The sequence below is a fragment of the Triturus cristatus genome, chromosome 1_2, assembly GCF_964204655.1.
Source record: "Triturus cristatus chromosome 1_2, aTriCri1.1, whole genome shotgun sequence".
NCBI classification, from domain to species: domain Eukaryota; kingdom Metazoa; phylum Chordata; class Amphibia; order Caudata; family Salamandridae; genus Triturus; species Triturus cristatus.
The window spans coordinates 243,773,225-243,791,883 of NC_140580.1; positions in this window are offsets into that span (position 1 = coordinate 243,773,225).

The following is an 18,659-nucleotide window of genomic DNA, read 5'->3' on the forward strand; positions in this document are numbered from 1 at the left end:
CTAAGGTCTTAGACTCGTACTCTGGTCTAATAGCTAAGGTCTTAGACTCATACTCTGGCCTACTGGTTAAGGTCTTAACTCTAACTCTGGCCTAATAGCTAAGGTCTTAGACTCATACTCTGGCCTAATAGCTAAGGTCTTAGACTTGTACTCTGGCCTAATGGTTAAGGTCTTAACTCTTACTCTGGCCTACTGGTTAAGGTCGTAACTCTTACTCTGGCCTAATAGCTAAGGTCTTAGACTCGTACTCTGGCCTAATAGCTAAGGTCTTAGACTTGTACTCTGGCCTAATGGTTAAGGTCTTAACTCTTACTCTGGTCTACTGGTTAAGGTCTTAACTCTTACTCTGGCCTAATAGCTAAGGTCTTAGACTCGTACTCTGGCCTAATAGCTAAGGTCTTAGACTCATACTCTGGCCTACTGGTTAAGGTCTTAACTCTTACTCTGGCCTAATAGCTAAGGTCTTAACTCTTACTCTGGCCTAATAGCTAAGGTCTTAGACTCGTACTCTGGCCTAATAGTTAAGGTCTTAACTCTTACTCTGGCCTAATAGCTAAGGTCTTAGACTCTTACTATGGCCTAATGGTTAAGGTCTTAACTCTTACTCTGGCCTACTGGTTAAGGTCTTAATTCTTACTCTGGCCTAATAGCTAAGGTCTTAGACTCGTACTCTGGCCTAATGGTTAAGGTCTTAACTCTTACTCTGGCCTAACAGCTAAGGTCTTAGACTCACACTCTGGCCTAATAGCTAAGGTCTTAGACTCGTACTCTGGCCTAATGGTTAAGGTCTTAACTCTTACTCTGACCTACTGGTTAAGGTCTTAACTCTTACTCTGGCCTAATAGCTAAGGTCTTAGACTCATACTCTGGCCTAATAGCTAAGGTCTTAGACTCGTACTCTGGCCTACAGGTTGAGGTCTTAACTCTTACTCTGGCCTACTGGTTAAGGACTTAACTCTTACTCTGGCCTAATAGCTAAGGTCTTAGACTTGTACTCTGGCCTACTGGTTAAGGTCTTAACTCTTACTCTGGCCTAACAGCTAAGGTCTTAACTCTTACTCTGGCCTAATAGCTAAGGTCTTAGACTCGTACTCTGGCCTAATGTTTATGGTCTTAATTCTTACACTGGCCTACTGGTTAAGGTCTTAACCCTTACTCTGGCCTAATAGCTAACGTCTTAGACTCGTACTCTGGCCTAATAGTTAAGGTCTTAACTCTTACTCTGGCCTACTGGTTAAGGTCTTAACTCTTACTCTGGCCTAATAGCTAAGGTCTAAGACTCGTACTCTGGCCTAATAGCTAAGGTCTTAGACTCGTACTCTGGCCTACAGGTTAAGGTCTTAACTCTTACTCTGGCCTACTGGTTACGGTCTTAATTCTTACTCTGGCCTAATAGCTAATGTCTTAACTCTTACTCTGGCCTAATAGCTAAGGTCTTAGACTCGTACTCTGGCCTAATAGTTAAGGTCTTAACTCTTACTCTGGCCTACTGGTTAAGGTCTTAACTCTTACTCTGGCCTAATAGCTAAGGTCTAAGACTCGTACTCTGGCCTAATAGCTAAGGTCTTAGACTCGTACTCTGGCCTAATAGCTAAGGTCTTAGACTTGTACTCTGGCCTAATGGTTAAGGTCTTAACTCTTACTCTGGCCTAATAGCTAAGGTCTTAACTCTTACTCTGGCCTAATAGCTAAGGTCTTAGACTCGTACTCTGGCCAAATAGTTAAGGTCTTACCTCTTACTCTGGCCTACTGGTTAAGGTCTTAACTCTTACTCTGGCCTAATAGCTAAGGTCTTAGACTCGTACTCTGGCCTAATAGCTAAGGTCTTAGATTCGAACTCTGGCCTACTGGTTAAGGTCTTAACACTTACTCTGGCCTAATAGCTAAGGTCTTAACTCTTACTCTGGCCTACTGGTTAAGGTGTTAACTCTTACTCTGGCCTAATAGCTAAGGTCTTAGACTCGTGCTCTGGCCTAATAGCTAAGGTCTTAACACTTACTCTGGCCTAATAGCTAAGGTCTTAGACTCATACTCTGGCCTAATGGTTAAGGTCTTAACTCTTACTCTGGCCTACTGGTTAAGGTCTTAACTCTTACTCTGGCCTAATAGCTAAGGTCTTAGACTCGTACTCTGGCCTAATGGTTAAGGTCTTAACTCTTATTCTGGCCTACTGGTTAAGGTCTTAACTCTTAATCTGGCCTAATAGCTAAGGTCTTAACTCTTACTCTGGCCTAATAGCAAAGGTCTTAGACTCGTAATCTGGCCTAATGGTTAAGGTCTTAACTCTTACTCTGGCCTAATAGCTAAGGTCTTAACTCTTACTCTGGCCTAATAGCTAAGGTCTTAGACTCGTACTATGGCCTACAGGTTAAGGTCTTAACTCTTACTCTGGCCTAATGTTTAAGGTCTTAACTCTTACTCTGGCCTAATAGCTAAGGTCTTAGACTCGTACTCTGGCCTACTGGTTAAGGTCTTAACTCTTACTCTGGCCTAATAGCTAAGGTCTTAACTCTTACTCTGGCCTAATAGCTAAGGTCTTAGACTCGTACTCTGGCCTAATGGTTAAGGTCTTAACTCTTTCTCTGGCCTACTGGTTAAGGTCTTAACTCTTACTCTGGCCTAATGGTTAAGGTCTTAACTCGTACTCTGGCCAAATAGCTAAGGTCTTAACTCTTACTCTGGCCTAATAGCTAAGGTCTTAGACTCGTACTCTGGCCTAATGGTTAAGGTCTTAACTCTTACTCTGGCCTAATAGCTAAGGTCTTAGACTCTTACTATGGCCTAATGGTTAAGGTCTTAACTCTTACTCTGGCCTACTGGTTAAGGTCTTAATTCTTACTCTGGCCTAATAGCTAAGGTCTTAGACTCGTACTCTGGCCGAATGGTTAAGGTCTTAACTCTTACTCTGGCCTAATAGCTAAGGTCTTAGACTCACACTCTGGCCTAATAGCTAAGGTCTTAGACTCGTACTCTGGCCTAATGGTTAAGGTCTTAACTCTTACTCTGACCTACTGGTTAAGGTCTTAACTCTTACTCTGGCCTAATAGCTAAGGTCTTAGACTCGTACTCTGGCCTAATAGCTAAGGTCTTAGACTCCTACTCTGGCCTACAGGTTGAGGTCTTAACTCTTACTCTGGCCTACTGGTTAAGGTATTAACTCTTACTCTGGCCTAATAGCTAAGGTCTTAGACTTGTACTCTGGCCTACTGGTTAAGGTCTTAACTCTTACTCTGGCCTAACAGCTAAGGTCTTAACTCTTACTCTGGCCTAATAGCTAAGGTCTTAGACTCGTACTCTGGCCTAATGTTTATGGTCTTAATTCTTACACTGGCCTACTGGTTAAGGTCTTAACCCTTACTCTGGCCTAATAGCTAAGGTCTTAGACTCGTACTCTGGCCTAATAGTTAAGGTCTTAACTCTTACTCTGGCCTACTGGTTAAGGTCTTAACTCTTACTCTGGCCTACTGGTTAAGGTCTTAACTCTTACTCTGGCCTAATAGCTAAGGTCTAAGACTCGTACTCTGGCCTAATAGCTAAGGTCTTAGACTCGTACTCTGGCCTACAGCTTAAGGTCTTAACTCTTACTCTGGCCTACTGGTTACGGTCTTAACTCTTACTCTGGCCTAATAGCTAAGGTCTTAGACTCATACTCTGGCCTACTGGTTAAGGTCTTAACTCTTACTCTGGCCTAATAGCTAAGGTCTTAACTCTTACTCTGGCCTAATAGCTAAGGTCTTAGACTCGTACTCTGGCCTAATAGTTAAGGTCTTAACTCTTACTCTGGCCTACTGGTTAAGGTCTTAACTCTTACTCTGGCCTAATAGCTAAGGTCTAAGACTCGTACTCTGGCCTAATAGCTAAGGTCTTAGACTCGTACTATGGCCTACAGGTTAAGGTCTTAACTCTTACTCTGGCCTAATGTTTAAGGTCTTAACTCTTACTCTGGCCTAATAGCTAAGGTCTTAGACTCGTACTCTGGCCTACTGGTTAAGGTCTTAACTCTTACTCTGGCCTAATAGCTAAGGTCTTAACTCTTACTCTGGCTTAATAGCTAAGGTCTTAGACTCGTACTCTGGCCTAATGGTTACGGTCTTAACTCTTTCTCTGGCCTAGTGGTTAAGGTCTTAACTCTTACTCTGGCCTAATGGTTAAGGTCTTAACTCTTACTCTGGCCTAATAGCTAAGGTCTTAGACTCGTACTCTGGCCTAATAGCTAAGTTCTTAGACTCGTACTCTGGCCTAATAGCTAAGGTCTTAGACTTGTACTCTGGCCTAATGGTTAAGGTCTTAACTCGTACTCTGGCCAAATAGCTAAGGTCTTAACTCTTACTCTGGCCTAATAGCTAAGGTCTTAGACTCGTACTCTGGCCTAATGGTTAAGGTCTTAACTCTTACTCTGGCCTAATAGCTAAGGTCTTAGACTCTTACTATGGCCTAATGGTTAAGGTCTTAACTCTTACTCTGGCCTACTGGTTAAGGTCTTAATTCTTACTCTGGCCTAATAGCTAAGGTCTTAGACTCGTACTCTGGCCGAATGGTTAAGGTCTTAACTCTTACTCTGGCCTAATAGCTAAGGTCTTAGACTCACACTCTGGCCTAATAGCTAAGGTCTTAGACTCGTACTCTGGCCTAATGGTTAAGGTCTTAACTCTTACTCTGACCTACTGGTTAAGGTCTTAACTCTTACTCTGGCCTAATAGCTAAGGTCTTAGACTCGTACTCTGGCCTAATAGCTAAGGTCTTAGACTCTTACTCTGGCCTACAGGTTGAGGTCTTAACTCTTACTCTGGCCTACTGGTTAAGGTATTAACTCTTACTCTGGCCTAATAGCTAAGGTCTTAGACTTGTACTCTGGCCTACTGGTTAAGGTCTTCACTCTTACTCTGGCCTAACCGCTAAGGTCTTAACTCTTACTCTGGCCTAATAGCTAAGGTCTTAGACTCGTACTCTGGCCTAATGTTTATGGTCTTAATTCTTACACTGGCCTACTGGTTAAGGTCTTAACCCTTACTCTGGCCTAATAGCTAAGGTCTTAGACTCGTACTCTGGCCTAATAGTTAAGGTCTTAACTCTTACTCTGGTCTACTGGTTAAGGTCTTAACTCTTACTCTGGCCTAATAGCTAAGGTCTAAGACTCGTACTCTGGCCTAATAGCTAAGGTCTTAGACTCGTACTCTGGCCTACAGCTTAAGGTCTTAACTCTTACTCTGGCCTACTGGTTACGGTCTTAACTCTTACTCTGGCCTAATAGCTAAGGTCTTAGACTCATACTCTGGCCTACTGGTTAAGGTCTTAAGTCTTACTCTGGCCTAATAGCTAAGGTCTTAACTCTTACTCTGGCCTAATAGCTAAGGTCTTAGACTCGTACTCTGGCCTAATAGTTAAGGTCTTAACTCTTACTCTGGCCTACTGGTTAAGGTCTTAACTCTTACTCTGGCCTAATAGCTAAGGTCTAAGACTCGTACTCTGGCCTAATAGCTAAGGTCTTAGACTCGTACTCTGGCCTACTGGTTAAGGTCTTAACTCTTACTCTAGCCTAATAGCTAAGGTCTTAACTCTTACTCTGGCCTACTGGTTAAGGTCTTAACTCTAACTCTGGCCTAATAGCTAAGGTCTTAGACTCATACTCTGGCCTAATAGCTAAGGTCTTAACTCTTAATCTGGCCTAATAGCTAAGGTCTTAGACTCGTACTCTGGCCTAATGGTTAAGGTCTTAACTCTTACTCTGGCCTACTGGTTAAGGTCGTAACTCTTACTCTTGCCTAATAGCTAAGGTCTTAGACTCGTACTCTGGCCTAATGGTTAAGGTCTTAACTCTTACTCTGGTCTACTGGTTAAGGTCTTAACTCTTACTCTGGCCTAATAGCTAGGGTCTTAGACTCGTACTCTGGCCTAATAGCTAAGGTCTTAGACTTGTTCTCTGGCCTAATGGTTAAGGTCTTAACTCTTACTCTGGCCTACTGGTTAAGGTCGTAACTCTTACTCTGGCCTAATAGCTAAGGTCTAAGACTCGTACTCTGGCCTAATAGCTAAGGTCTTAGACTCGTACTCTGGCCTACAGGTTAAGGTCTTAACTCTTACTCTGGCCTACTGGTTACGGTCTTAACTCTTACTCTGGCCTAATAGCTAAGGTCTTAGACTCATACTCTGGCCTACTGGTTAAGGTCTTAACTCTTACTCTGGCCTAATAGCTAAGGTCTTAACTCTTACTCTGGCCTAATAGCTAAGGTCTTAGACTCGTACTCTGGCCTAATAGTTAAGGTCCTAACTCTTACTCTGGCCTACTGGTTAAGGTCTTAACTCTTACTCTGGCCTAATAGCTAAGGTCTAAGACTCGTACTCTGGCCTAATAGCTAAGGTCTTAGACTCGTACTCTGGCCTACTGGTTAAGGTCTTAACTCTTACTCTAGCCTAATAGCTAAGGTCTAAACTCTTACTCTGGCCTACTGGTTAAGGTCTTAACTCTAACTCTGGCCTAATAGCTAAGGTCTTAGACTCTTACTCTGGCCTACTGGTTAAGGTCGTAACTCTTACTCTTGCCTAATAGCTAAGGTCTTAGACTCGTACTCTGGCCTAATGGTTAAGGTCTTAACTCTTACTCTGGTCTACTGGTTAAGGTCTTAACTCTTACTCTGGCCTAATAGCTAGGGTCTTAGACTCGTACTCTGGCCTAATAGCTAAGGTCTTAGACTTGTTCTCTGGCCTAATGGTTAAGGTCTTAACTCTTACTCTGGCCTACTGGTTAAGGTCGTAACTCTTACTCTGGCCTAATAGCTAAGGTCTAAGACTCGTACTCTGGCCTAATAGCTAAGGTCTTAGACTCGTACTCTGGCCTACAGGTTAAGGTCTTAACTCTTACTCTGGCCTACTGGTTACGGTCTTAACTCTTACTCTGGCCTAATAGCTAAGGTCTTAGACTCATACTCTGGCCTACTGGTTAAGGTCTTAACTCTTACTCTGGCCTAATAGCTAAGGTCTTAACTCTTACTCTGGCCTAATAGCTAAGGTCTTAGACTCGTACTCTGGCCTAATAGTTAAGGTCCTAACTCTTACTCTGGCCTACTGGTTAAGGTCTTAACTCTTACTCTGGCCTAATAGCTAAGGTCTAAGACTCGTACTCTGGCCTAATAGCTAAGGTCTTAGACTCGTACTCTGGCCTACTGGTTAAGGTCTTAACTCTTACTCTAGCCTAATAGCTAAGGTCTAAACTCTTACTCTGGCCTACTGGTTAAGGTCTTAACTCTAACTCTGGCCTAATAGCTAAGGTCTTAGACTCATACTCTGGCCTAATAGCTAAGGTCTTAACTCTTAATCTGGCCTAATAGCTAAGGTCTTAGACTCGTACTCTGGCCTAATAGCTAAGGTCTTAGACTTGTACTCTGGCCTAATGGTTAAGGTCTTAACTCTTACTCTGGTCTACTGGTTAAGGTCTTAACTCTTACTCTGGCCTAATAGCTATGGTCTTAGACTCGTACTCTGGTCTAATAGCTAAGGTCTTAGACTCATACTCTGGCCTACTGGTTAAGGTCTTAACTCTAACTCTGGCCTAATAGCTAAGGTCTTAGACTCATACTCTGGCCTAATAGCTAAGGTCTTAGACTTGTACTCTGGCCTAATGGTTAAGGTCTTAACTCTTACTCTGGCCTACTGGTTAAGGTCGTAACTCTTACTCTGGCCTAATAGCTAAGGTCTTAGACTCGTACTCTGGCCTAATAGCTAAGGTCTTAGACTTGTACTCTGGCCTAATGGTTAAGGTCTTAACTCTTACTCTGGTCTACTGGTTAAGGTCTTAACTCTTACTCTGGCCTAATAGCTAAGGTCTTAGACTCGTACTCTGGCCTAATAGCTAAGGTCTTAGACTCATACTCTGGCCTACTGGTTAAGGTCTTAACTCTAACTCTGGCCTAATAGCTAAGGTCTTAGACTCGTACTCTGGCCTAATAGCTAAGGTCTTAGACTCGTACTCTGGCCTACAGGTTGAGGTCTTAACTCTTACTCTGGCCTACTGGTTAAGGTCTTAACTCTTACTCTGGCCTAATAGCTAAGGTCTTAGACTCGTACTCTGGCCTACAGGTTAAGGTCTTAACTCTTACTCTGGCCTACTGGTTACGGTCTTAACTCTTACTCTGGCCTAATAGCTAAGGTCTTAGACTCATACTCTGGCCTACTGGTTAAGGTCTTAACTCTTACTCTGGCCTAATAGCTAAGGTCTTAACTCTTACTCTGGCCTAATAGCTAAGGTCTTAGACTCGTACTCTGGCCTAATAGTTAAGGTCCTAACTCTTACTCTGGCCTACTGGTTAAGGTCTTAACTCTTACTCTGGCCTAATAGCTAAGGTCTAAGACTCGTACTCTGGCCTAATAGCTAAGGTCTTAGACTCGTACTCTGGCCTACTGGTTAAGGTCTTAACTCTTACTCTAGCCTAATAGCTAAGGTCTAAACTCTTACTCTGGCCTACTGGTTAAGGTCTTAACTCTAACTCTGGCCTAATAGCTAAGGTCTTAGACTCATACTCTGGCCTAATAGCTAAGGTCTTAACTCTTAATCTGGCCTAATAGCTAAGGTCTTAGACTCGTACTCTGGCCTAATAGCTAAGGTCTTAGACTTGTACTCTGGCCTAATGGTTAAGGTCTTAACTCTTACTCTGGTCTACTGGTTAAGGTCTTAACTCTTACTCTGGCCTAATAGCTATGGTCTTAGACTCGTACTCTGGTCTAATAGCTAAGGTCTTAGACTCATACTCTGGCCTACTGGTTAAGGTCTTAACTCTAACTCTGGCCTAATAGCTAAGGTCTTAGACTCATACTCTGGCCTAATAGCTAAGGTCTTAGACTTGTACTCTGGCCTAATGGTTAAGGTCTTAACTCTTACTCTGGCCTACTGGTTAAGGTCGTAACTCTTACTCTGGCCTAATAGCTAAGGTCTTAGACTCGTACTCTGGCCTAATAGCTAAGGTCTTAGACTTGTACTCTGGCCTAATGGTTAAGGTCTTAACTCTTACTCTGGTCTACTGGTTAAGGTCTTAACTCTTACTCTGGCCTAATAGCTAAGGTCTTAGACTCGTACTCTGGCCTAATAGCTAAGGTCTTAGACTCATACTCTGGCCTACTGGTTAAGGTCTTAACTCTAACTCTGGCCTAATAGCTAAGGTCTTAGACTCGTACTCTGGCCTAATAGCTAAGGTCTTAGACTCGTACTCTGGCCTACAGGTTGAGGTCTTAACTCTTACTCTGGCCTACTGGTTAAGGTCTTAACTCTTACTCTGGCCTAATAGCTAAGGTCTTAGACTCGTACTCTGGCCTACAGGTTAAGGTCTTAACTCTTACTCTGGCCTACTGGTTACGGTCTTAACTCTTACTCTGGCCTAATAGCTAAGGTCTTAGACTCATACTCTGGCCTACTGGTTAAGGTCTTAACTCTTACTCTGGCCTAATAGCTAAGGTCTTAACTCTTACTCTGGCCTAATAGCTAAGGTCTTAGACTCGTACTCTGGCCTAATAGTTAAGGTCTTAACTCTTACTCTGGCCTACTGGTTAAGGTCTTAACTCTTACTCTGGCCTAATAGCTAAGGTCTAAGACTCGTACTCTGGCCTAATAGCTAAGGTCTTAGACTCGTACTCTGGCCTACTGGTTAAGGTCTTAACTCTTACTCTGGCCTAATAGCTAAGGTCTTAACTCTTACTCTGGCCTACTGGTTAAGGTCTTAACTCTAACTCTGGCCTAATAGCTAAGGTCTTAGACTCATACTCTGGCCTAATAGCTAAGGTCTTAACTCTTACTCTGGCCTAATAGCTAAGGTCTTAGACTCGTACTCTGGCCTAATGGTTAAGGTCTTAACTCTTACTCTGGTCTACTGGTTAAGGTCTTAACTCTTACTCTGGCCTAATAGCTAAGGTCTTAGACTCGTACTCTGGCCTAATAGCTAAGGTCTTAGACTCATACTCTGGCCTACTGGTTAAGGTCTTAACTCTAACTCTGGCCTAATAGCTAAGGTCTTAGACTCGTACTCTGGCCTAATAGCTAAGGTCTTAGACTCGTACTCTGGCCTAATGGTTAAGGTCTTAACTCTTACTCTGGTCTACTGGTTAAGGTCCTAACTCTTACTCTGGCCTAATAGCTGAGGTCTTAGACTCGTACCCTGGCCTAATAGCTAAGTTCTTAGACTCGTACTCTGGCCTACAGGTTGAGGTCTTAACTCTTACTCTGGCCTACTGGTTAAGGTCTTAACTCTTACTCTGGCCTAATAGCTAAGGTCTTAGACTCGTACTCTGGCCTACTGGTTAAGGTCTTAACTCTTACTCTGGCCTAACAGCTAAGGTCTTATTTCTTACTCTGGCCTAATAGCTAAGGTTTTAGACTCGCACTCTGGCCTAATGTTTATGGTCTTAACTCTTACACTGGCCTACTGGTTAAGGTCTTAACTCTTACTCTGGCGTAATAGCTAAGGTCTTAGACTCGTACTCTGGCCTAATAGCTAAGGTCTTAGATTCGTACTCTGGCCTACTGGTTAAGGTCTTAACTCTTACTCTGGCCTAATAGCTAAGGTCTTAACTCTTACTCTGGCCTACTGGTTAAGGTCTTAACTCTTACTCTGGCCTAATAGCTAAGGTCTTAGACTTGTGCTCTGGCCTAATAGCTAAGGTCTTAACACTTACTCTGGCCTAATAGCTAAGGTATTAGACTCATACTCTGGCCTAATGGTTAAGGTCTTAACTCTTACTCTGGCCTACTGGTTAAGGTCTTAACTCTTACTCTGGCCTAATAGCTAAGGTCTTAGACTCGTACTCTGGCCTAATGGTTAAGGTCTTAACTCTTACTCTGGCCTACTGGTTAAGGTCTTAACTCTTAATCTGGCCTAATAGCTAAGGTCTTAACTCTTACTCTGGCCTAATAGCAAAGGTCTTAGACTCGTAATCTGGCCTAATGGTTAAGGTCTTAACTCTTACTCTGGACTAATAGCTAAGGTCTTAACTCTTACTCTGGCCTAATAGCTAAGGTCTTAGACTCGTACTATGGCCTACAGGTTAAGGTCTTAACTCTTACTCTGGCCTAATGTTTAAGGTCTTAACTCTTACTCTGGCCTAATAGCTAAGGTCTTAGACTCGTACTCTGGCCTACTGGTTAAGGTCTTAACTCTTACTCTGGCCTAATAGCTAAGGTCTTAACTCTTACTCTGGCCTAATAGCTAAGGTCTTAGACTCGTACTCTGGCCTAATGGTTAAGGTCTTAACTCTTTCTCTGGCCTACTGGTTAAGGTCTTAACTCTTACTCTGGCCTAATGGTTAAGGTCTTAACTCTTACTCTGGCCTAATAGCTAAGGTCTTAGACTCGTACTCTGGCCTAATAGCTAAGTTCTTAGACTGGTACTCTGGCCTAATAGCTAAGGTCTTAGACTTGTACTCTGGCCTAATGGTTAAGCTCTTAACTCGTACTCTGGCCAAATAGCTAAGGTCTTAACTCTTACTCTGGCCTAATAGCTAAGGTCTTAGACTCGTACTCTGGCCTAATGGTTAAGGTCTTAACTCTTACTCTGGCCTAATAGCTAAGGTCTTAGACTCTTACTATGGCCTAATGGTTAAGGTCTTAACTCTTACTCTGGCCTACTGGTTAAGGTCTTAATTCTTACTCTGGCCTAATAGCTAAGGTCTTAGACTCGTACTCTGGCCGAATGGTTAAGGTCTTAACTCTTACTCTGGCCTAATAGCTAAGGTCTTAGACTCACACTCTGGCCTAATAGCTAAGGTCTTAGACTCGTACTCTGGCCTAATGGTTAAGGTCTTAACTCTTACTCTGACCTACTGGTTAAGGTCTTAACTCTTACTCTGGCCTAATAGCTAAGGTCTTAGACTCGTACTCTGGCCTAATAGCTAAGGTCTTAGACTCCTACTCTGGCCTACAGGTTGAGGTCTTATCTCTTACTCTGGCCTACTGGTTAAGGTATTAACTCTTACTCTGGCCTAATAGCTAAGGTCTTAGACTTGTACTCTGGCCTACTGGTTAAGGTCTTAACTCTTACTCTGGCCTAACAGCTAAGGTCTTAACTCTTACTCTGGCCTAATAGCTAAGGTCTTAGACTCGTACTCTGGCCTAATGTTTATGGTCTTAATTCTTACACTGGCCTACTGGTTAAGGTCTTAACCCTTACTCTGGCCTAATAGCTAAGGTCTTAGACTCGTACTCTGGCCTAATAGTTAAGGTCTTAACTCTTACTCTGGCCTACTGGTTAAGGTCTTAACTCTTACTCTGGCCTACTGGTTAAGGTCTTAACTCTTACTCTGGCCTAATAGCTAAGGTCTAAGACTCGTACTCTGGCCTAATAGCTAAGGTCTTAGACTCGTACTCTGGCCTACAGCTTAAGGTCTTAACTCTTACTCTGGCCTACTGGTTACGGTCTTAACTCTTACTCTGGCCTAATAGCTAAGGTCTTAGACTCATACTCTGGCCTACTGGTTAAGGTCTTAACTCTTACTCTGGCCTAATAGCTAAGGTCTTAACTCTTACTCTGGCCTAATAGCTAAGGTCTTAGACTCGTACTCTGGCCTAATAGTTAAGGTCTTAACTCTTACTCTGGCCTACTGGTTAAGGTCTTAACTCTTACTCTGGCCTAATAGCTAAGGTCTAAGACTCGTACTCTGGCCTAATAGCTAAGGTCTTAGACTCGTACTATGGCCTACAGGTTAAGGTCTTAACTCTTACTCTGGCCTAATGTTTAAGGTCTTAACTCTTACTCTGGCCTAATAGCTAAGGTCTTAGACTCGTACTCTGGCCTACTGGTTAAGGTCTTAACTCTTACTCTGGCCTAATAGCTAAGGTCTTAACTCTTACTCTGGCTTAATAGCTAAGGTCTTAGACTCGTACTCTGGCCTAATGGTTACGGTCTTAACTCTTTCTCTGGCCTAGTGGTTAAGGTCTTAACTCTTACTCTGGCCTAATGGTTAAGGTCTTAACTCTTACTCTGGCCTAATAGCTAAGGTCTTAGACTCGTACTCTGGCCTAATAGCTAAGTTCTTAGACTCGTACTCTGGCCTAATAGCTAAGGTCTTAGACTTGTACTCTGGCCTAATGGTTAAGGTCTTAACTCGTACTCTGGCCAAATAGCTAAGGTCTTAACTCTTACTCTGGCCTAATAGCTAAGGTCTTAGACTCGTACTCTGGCCTAATGGTTAAGGTCTTAACTCTTACTCTGGCCTAATAGCTAAGGTCTTAGACTCTTACTATGGCCTAATGGTTAAGGTCTTAACTCTTACTCTGGCCTACTGGTTAAGGTCTTAATTCTTACTCTGGCCTAATAGCTAAGGTCTTAGACTCGTACTCTGGCCGAATGGTTAAGGTCTTAACTCTTACTCTGGCCTAATAGCTAAGGTCTTAGACTCACACTCTGGCCTAATAGCTAAGGTCTTAGACTCGTACTCTGGCCTAATGGTTAAGGTCTTAACTCTTACTCTGACCTACTGGTTAAGGTCTTAACTCTTACTCTGGCCTAATAGCTAAGGTCTTAGACTCGTACTCTGGCCTAATAGCTAAGGTCTTAGACTCTTACTCTGGCCTACAGGTTGAGGTCTTAACTCTTACTCTGGCCTACTGGTTAAGGTATTAACTCTTACTCTGGCCTAATAGCTAAGGTCTTAGACTTGTACTCTGGCCTACTGGTTAAGGTCTTCACTCTTACTCTGGCCTAACCGCTAAGGTCTTAACTCTTACTCTGGCCTAATAGCTAAGGTCTTAGACTCGTACTCTGGCCTAATGTTTATGGTCTTAATTCTTACACTGGCCTACTGGTTAAGGTCTTAACCCTTACTCTGGCCTAATAGCTAAGGTCTTAGACTCGTACTCTGGCCTAATAGTTAAGGTCTTAACTCTTACTCTGGTCTACTGGTTAAGGTCTTAACTCTTACTCTGGCCTAATAGCTAAGGTCTAAGACTCGTACTCTGGCCTAATAGCTAAGGTCTTAGACTCATACTCTGGCCTACAGCTTAAGGTCTTAACTCTTACTCTGGCCTACTGGTTACGGTCTTAACTCTTACTCTGGCCTAATAGCTAAGGTCTTAGACTCATACTCTGGCCTACTGGTTAAGGTCTTAAGTCTTACTCTGGCCTAATAGCTAAGGTCTTAACTCTTACTCTGGCCTAATAGCTAAGGTCTTAGACTCGTACTCTGGCCTAATAGTTAAGGTCTTAACTCTTACTCTGGCCTACTGGTTAAGGTCTTAACTCTTACTCTGGCCTAATAGCTAAGGTCTAAGACTCGTACTCTGGCCTAATAGCTAAGGTCTTAGACTCGTACTCTGGCCTACTGGTTAAGGTCTTAACTCTTACTCTAGCCTAATAGCTAAGGTCTTAACTCTTACTCTGGCCTACTGGTTAAGGTCTTAACTCTAACTCTGGCCTAATAGCTAAGGTCTTAGACTCATACTCTGGCCTAATAGCTAAGGTCTTAACTCTTAATCTGGCCTAATAGCTAAGGTCTTAGACTCGTACTCTGGCCTAATGGTTAAGGTCTTAACTCTTACTCTGGCCTACTGGTTAAGGTCGTAACTCTTACTCTTGCCTAATAGCTAAGGTCTTAGACTCGTACTCTGGCCTAATGGTTAAGGTCTTAACTCTTACTCTGGTCTACTGGTTAAGGTCTTAACTCTTACTCTGGCCTAATAGCTAGGGTCTTAGACTCGTACTCTGGCCTAATAGCTAAGGTCTTAGACTTGTACTCTGGCCTAATGGTTAAGGTCTTAACTCTTACTCTGGCCTACTGGTTAAGGTCGTAACTCTTACTCTGGCCTAATAGCTAAGGTCTAAGACTCGTACTCTGGCCTAATAGCTAAGGTCTTAGACTCGTACTCTGGCCTACAGGTTAAGGTCTTAACTCTTACTCTGGCCTACTGGTTACGGTCTTAACTCTTACTCTGGCCTAATAGCTAAGGTCTTAGACTCATACTCTGGCCTACTGGTTAAGGTCTTAACTCTTACTCTGGCCTAATAGCTAAGGTCTTAACTCTTACTCTGGCCTAATAGCTAAGGTCTTAGACTCGTACTCTGGCCTAATAGTTAAGGTCTTATCTCTTACTCTGGCCTACTGGTTAAGGTCTTAACTCTTACTCTGGCCTAATAGCTAAGGTCTAAGACTCGTACTCTGGCCTAATAGCTAAGGTCTTAGACTCGTACTCTGGCCTACTGGTTAAGGTCTTAACTCTTACTCTAGCCTAATAGCTAAGGTCTAAACTCTTACTCTGGCCTACTGGTTAAGGTCTTAACTCTAACTCTGGCCTAATAGCTAAGGTCTTAGACTCATACTCTGGCCTAATAGCTAAGGTCTTAACTCTTAATCTGGCCTAATAGCTAAGGTCTTAGACTCGTACTCTGGCCTAATAGCTAAGGTCTTAGACTTGTACTCTGGCCTAATGGTTAAGGTCTTAACTCTTACTCTGGTCTACTGGTTAAGGTCTTAACTCTTACTCTGGCCTAATAGCTAAGGTCTTAGACTCGTACTCTGGTCTAATAGCTAAGGTCTTAGACTCATACTCTGGCCTACTGGTTAAGGTCTTAACTCTAACTCTGGCCTAATAGCTAAGGTCTTAGACTCATACTCTGGCCTAATAGCTAAGGTCTTAGACTTGTACTCTGGCCTAATGGTTAAGGTCTTAACTCTTACTCTGGCCTACTGGTTAAGGTCGTAACTCTTACTCTGGCCTAATAGCTAAGGTCTTAGACTCGTACTCTGGCCTAATAGCTAAGGTCTTAGACTTGTACTCTGGCCTAATGGTTAAGGTCTTAACTCTTACTCTGGTCTACTGGTTAAGGTCTTAACTCTTACTCTGGCCTAATAGCTAAGGTCTTAGACTCGTACTCTGGCCTAATAGCTAAGGTCTTAGACTCATACTCTGGCCTACTGGTTAAGGTCTTAACTCTAACTCTGGCCTAATAGCTAAGGTCTTAGACTCGTACTCTGGCCTAATAGCTAAGGTCTTAGACTCGTACTCTGGCCTACAGGTTGAGGTCTTAACTCTTACTCTGGCCTACTGGTTAAGGTCTTAACTCTTACTCTGGCCTAATAGCTAAGGTCTAAGACTCGTACTCTGGCCTACAGGTTAAGGTCTTAACTCTTACTCTGGCCTACTGGTTACGGTCTTAACTCTTACTCTGGCCTAATAGCTAAGGTCTTAGACTCATACTCTGGCCTACTGGTTAAGGTCTTAACTCTTACTCTGGCCTAATAGCTAAGGTCTTAACTCTTACTCTGGCCTAATAGCTAAGGTCTTAGACTCGTACTCTGGCCTAATAGTTAAGGTCTTAACTCTTACTCTGGCCTACTGGTTAAGGTCTTAACTCTTACTCTGGCCTAATAGCTAAGGTCTAAGACTCGTACTCTGGCCTAATAGCTAAGGTCTTAGACTCGTACTCTGGCCTACTGGTTAAGGTCTTAACTCTTACTCTGGCCTAATAGCTAAGGTCTTAACTCTTACTCTGGCCTACTGGTTAAGGTCTTAACTCTAACTCTGGCCTAATAGCTAAGGTCTTAGACTCATACTCTGGCCTAATAGCTAAGGTCTTAACTCTTACTCTGGCCTAATAGCTAAGGTCTTAGACTCGTACTCTGGCCTAATGGTTAAGGTCTTAACTCTTACTCTGGTCTACTGGTTAAGGTCTTAACTCTTACTCTGGCCTAATAGCTAAGGTCTTAGACTCGTACTCTGGCCTAATAGCTAAGGTCTTAGACTCATACTCTGGCCTACTGGTTAAGGTCTTAACTCTAACTCTGGCCTAATAGCTAAGGTCTTAGACTCGTACTCTGGCCTAATAGCTAAGGTCTTAGACTCGTACTCTGGCCTAATGGTTAAGGTCTTAACTCTTACTCTGGTCTACTGGTTAAGGTCCTAACTCTTACTCTGGCCTAATAGCTGAGGTCTTAGACTCGTACCCTGGCCTAATAGCTAAGTTCTTAGACTCGTACTCTGGCCTACAGGTTGAGGTCTTAACTCTTACTCTGGCCTACTGGTTAAGGTCTTAACTCTTACTCTGGCCTAATAGCTAAGGTCTTAGACTCGTACTCTGGCCTACTGGTTAAGGTCTTAACTCTTACTCTGGCCTAACAGCTAAGGTCTTATTTCTTACTCTGGCCTAATAGCTAAGGTTTTAGACTCGCACTCTGGCCTAATGTTTATGGTCTTAACTCTTACACTGGCCTACTGGTTAAGGTCTTAACTCTTACTCTGGCGTAATAGCTAAGGTCTTAGACTCGTACTCTGGCCTAATAGCTAAGGTCTTAGATTCGTACTCTGGCCTACTGGTTAAGGTCTTAACTCTTACTCTGGCCTAATAGCTAAGGTCTTAACTCTTACTCTGGCCTACTGGTTAAGGTCTTAACTCTTACTCTGGCCTAATAGCTAAGGTCTTAGACTTGTGCTCTGGCCTAATAGCTAAGGTCTTAACACTTACTCTGGCCTAATAGCTAAGGTATTAGACTCATACTCTGGCCTAATGGTTAAGGTCTTAACTCTTACTCTGGCCTACTGGTTAAGGTCTTAACTCTTACTCTGGCCTAATAGCTAAGGTCTTAGACTCGTACTCTGGCCTAATGGTTAAGGTCTTAACTCTTACTCTGGCCTACTGGTTAAGGTCTTAACTCTTAATCTGGCCTAATAGCTAAGGTCTTAACTCTTACTCTGGCCTAATAGCAAAGGTCTTAGACTCGTAATCTGGTCTAATGGTTAAGGTCTTAACTCTTACTCTGGACTAATAGCTAAGGTCTTAACTCTTACTCTGGCCTAATAGCTAAGGTCTTAGACTCGTACTATGGCCTACAGGTTAAGGTCTTAACTCTTACTCTGGCCTAATGTTTAAGGTCTTAACTCTTACTCTGGCCTAATAGCTAAGGTCTTAGACTCGTACTCTGGCCTACTGGTTAAGGTCTTAACTCTTACTCTGGCCTAATAGCTAAGGTCTTAACTCTTACTCTGGCCTAATAGCTAAGGTCTTAGACTCGTACTCTGGCCTAATGGTTAAGGTCTTAACTCTTTCTCTGGCCTACTGGTTAAGGTCTTAACTCTTACTCTGGCCTAATGGTTAAGGTCTTAACTCTTACTCTGGCCTAATAGCTAAGGTCTTAGACTCGTACTCTGGCCTAATAGCTAAGTTCTTAGACTGGTACTCTGGCCTAATAGCTAAGGTCTTAGACTTGTACTCTGGCCTAATGGTTAAGGTCTTAACTCGTACTCTGGCCAAATAGCTAAGGTCTTAACTCTTACTCTGGCCTAATAGCTAAGGTCTTAGACTCGTACTCTGGCCTAATGGTTAAGGTCTTAACTCTTACTCTGGCCTAATAGCTAAGGTCTTAGACTCTTACTATGGCCTAATGGTTAAGGTCTTAACTCTTACTCTGGCCTACTGGTTAAGGTCTTAATTCTTACTCTGGCCTAATAGCTAAGGTCTTAGACTCGTACTCTGGCCGAATGGTTAAGGTCTTAACTCTTACTCTGGCCTAATAGCTAAGGTCTTAGACTCACACTCTGGCCTAATAGCTAAGGTCTTAGACTCGTACTCTGGCCTAATGGTTAAGGTCTTAACTCTTACACAGACCTACTGGTTAAGGTCTTAACTCTTACTCTGGCCTAATAGCTAAGGTCTTAGACTCGTACTCTGGCCTAATAGCTAAGGTCTTAGACT